The sequence below is a fragment of the Macrobrachium nipponense genome, chromosome 46 (assembly GCF_015104395.2).
Source record: "Macrobrachium nipponense isolate FS-2020 chromosome 46, ASM1510439v2, whole genome shotgun sequence".
Taxonomy (NCBI): domain Eukaryota; kingdom Metazoa; phylum Arthropoda; class Malacostraca; order Decapoda; family Palaemonidae; genus Macrobrachium; species Macrobrachium nipponense.
The window spans coordinates 15,209,759-15,212,420 of NC_061106.1; positions in this window are offsets into that span (position 1 = coordinate 15,209,759).

Genomic DNA, 2,662 nt, shown 5'->3' on the forward strand with positions numbered 1-2,662 from the left:
TGAAGTTAGATCACATGCTGAAAGGCATTGTTCAGAGTGCTGGAGGTATTTAAACTTCCTTGATTGGTCGTTGGGAGTCCTAGCCAAGAAAATTGAAGTGCCAGAGTCCTTTTCTCCAGAAGATCTCATGTGTGTTTTGTCTTGTATGGACAAGGCGGTAAGAGATGGAGCGAGTGAAATCGCCTCCTTGATGGGGCTGGGATCATGAAGAAGCGGTCCGTTTATTGTTCCTTCTTAACAAAGTCTGTCTCCCACGCCCAGAGGCTCTTCTTTGCTGTTTGCTCCTCTGTCCGCTCAGTTGTTCCCTTTAAACATCTAGTGCAGGACATTTCTTAGATCGCTTTCGGCTAAAGCCACCCAGGAACCTTTTGGCACAATCGGCAAGAAAACCTCGCCCCTTCCTTCCCTACCAAGGCTAAGAAGGAGAAGTCAAGTGCTCGAGAACCCGGTTTTGCGAGCTTCTTCCTCCAGAACCTCTACGTTTAGAGGTCGTAGACCTTCAAGAAGAGGTAAGACTTTCCCCAAGTCAGTTAAAGCCCCCAAATAACTTGTGCAAGCCTTTCAAACAAACGGTGGCCAGACTCTTAGGATTTGCAGAAGTCTGGGCCCAGAAAGGGGCGGATCCTTGGACCCTTTCAATTTGGAGGAGAGGTTACCTCATCCCTTTCTTCGTCGCAAGACCTCCCTTGACGACCACCCCAAGGGAGTGACAGCCAGGTACAGAGACCCCATCATGAATCAAGCTCTCCATCTAGCAGTAGATCAGATGCTGGAGAAGGGGGCTATCGAACTAGTGACAGACCATCGTTCATCAGGCTTCTACAACGACAACCGCCTTTTCCTAGTTCGAAGTCCTCAGGGGGATGAGGACGGTGTTGGACGTAAGCGCCCTGAACTTCTTCTTAGAAAAAGAAGAAGTTCACGATGTGGAAACACCTCATCAGTGCTGGCAGCACTTTCGTCCAGGGGACTGGATGGTTTTCCTTGGATTTGTCAGGACGCTTACTTCCACGTACCGATCCATCCTTCCTCGAGAAGTTTCTCAGATTCATGGATAGGGGGGGAAAAATTTTTCAGTTTCAGGCTCTGTGTTTCGGGCCTCTCGCGGGCCCCTCGAGTGTTCACGGGGATCCTGAGAAACGTAGCTCATTGCTTCATTTGAAAAGGGGTGAGGATATCCATGTACCTCGACGATTGGCTATAAGGGGCCAATTCAGAAGGATCGTGTTTGAAGGACTTGCAAGTAACACTAGAATTGACGAAGGCGTTGGGACTTCTCGTCAATTTCAAGAAGTCGTCGCTAATTCCTGAGCAAGATGTGTGTATCTCGGGATACAGATGAAACTCTCTGAGTTTTCGGGCTTTTCCCTCCCTCAGAAAGGATAGCCCGAGGATTCGAGAGAGTAACAACCTTCTTAGGGAAAGAAGTATGCACAGCGAGGGAGTGGATGAGTGCTGGAGCAATTCGTGTTTCCCTAGGAAGGTTGCAACCAGAGACCGCTCCAATTCTTTCTTCATCGGAATTGGAGTCGTCGTTCTCAGGATTTGACGTTCTCCCTGTCGTTATCCCAGGACGTCAAGAAACATCTCTTATGGTGGACAGATCCCAACCTCTTTGCGAAGGGACTTTCTCTTCAATCCCAGACCCCCAACCTGGTGTTGTTCTCCGACGCGTCGGACACGGCGTGGGGGGCGACTCTGGGAACCAGCGAAGTGTCAGGTACCTGGGTGGGGGACCAGGTAGCCTGGCACATCAACAGAAAGGCGTTGATGGCTGTGTGGTTGGCTCTGAAAGCTTTCGAGCCCAAAGTCAGAAGATCGTAGTGCAAGGTCAACGCGGACAACACTACAGCTCTGGCATATATCAGGAAACAGGGGGGATGCATTCCTTCTCCCTTGTACGAGACAGCAAGAGACCTTCTTCTGTGTGCAGAAGAAAGGGGAATCAAGCTTCTCACCAGGTTCGTGCAGGGAGAAAGGAATGTAAGAGCAGATCTCCTCAGCAGGAAAGATCAGGTCCTTCCCACAGAGTGGACCCTTCATTTGGATGTATGCCAGACCTGTGGGAAGTTGTGGGGGCAGGCCACACATAGACCTCTTTGCCACGTCGAAGAAACAAGAGACTGGATCCTACTGCTCTCCGATATCGGATCCAGCGGCATTAGCAATAGATGCTCTTCTTCTAGACTGGAGCGGACTTGACGTCTACGCGTTTCCCCTTCAAGATCCTGGGGCTAACCATCAAGAAATTCGTAGAGTCCGATTTCAACGAGAATGATCTTAATCGCTCCCTTTTGGCCCGGCCCAAGAATGGTTCAACGAGGTACTGGAATGGTTAGTGGCCACCTTCCAAGATGCTCCGCTAAGGAGCGATCTACTCAGACAGCCCCCACTTCGACAGGTACCACAAAAACAAAAATCTCCTCCCCGCTCTCAGTCTGACTGGCTTCAGACTGTCCAAAGTCTGGTCGGAGCGAAAGGCTTTTCAGCAACAGCTGCTAAAGCAATCGCAAGAGCCAGGAGACCTTCCACCTTGCGTGTATTACCAGTCAAAGTGGGATGTCTTCAGAAGATGGTGCAAGAGGAAGAACATTTCCTCTTCCAGTACCTCTGTGACCCAAATTGCGGATTTCCTAATTTTTCTCAAAGAAGAGTGTCATCT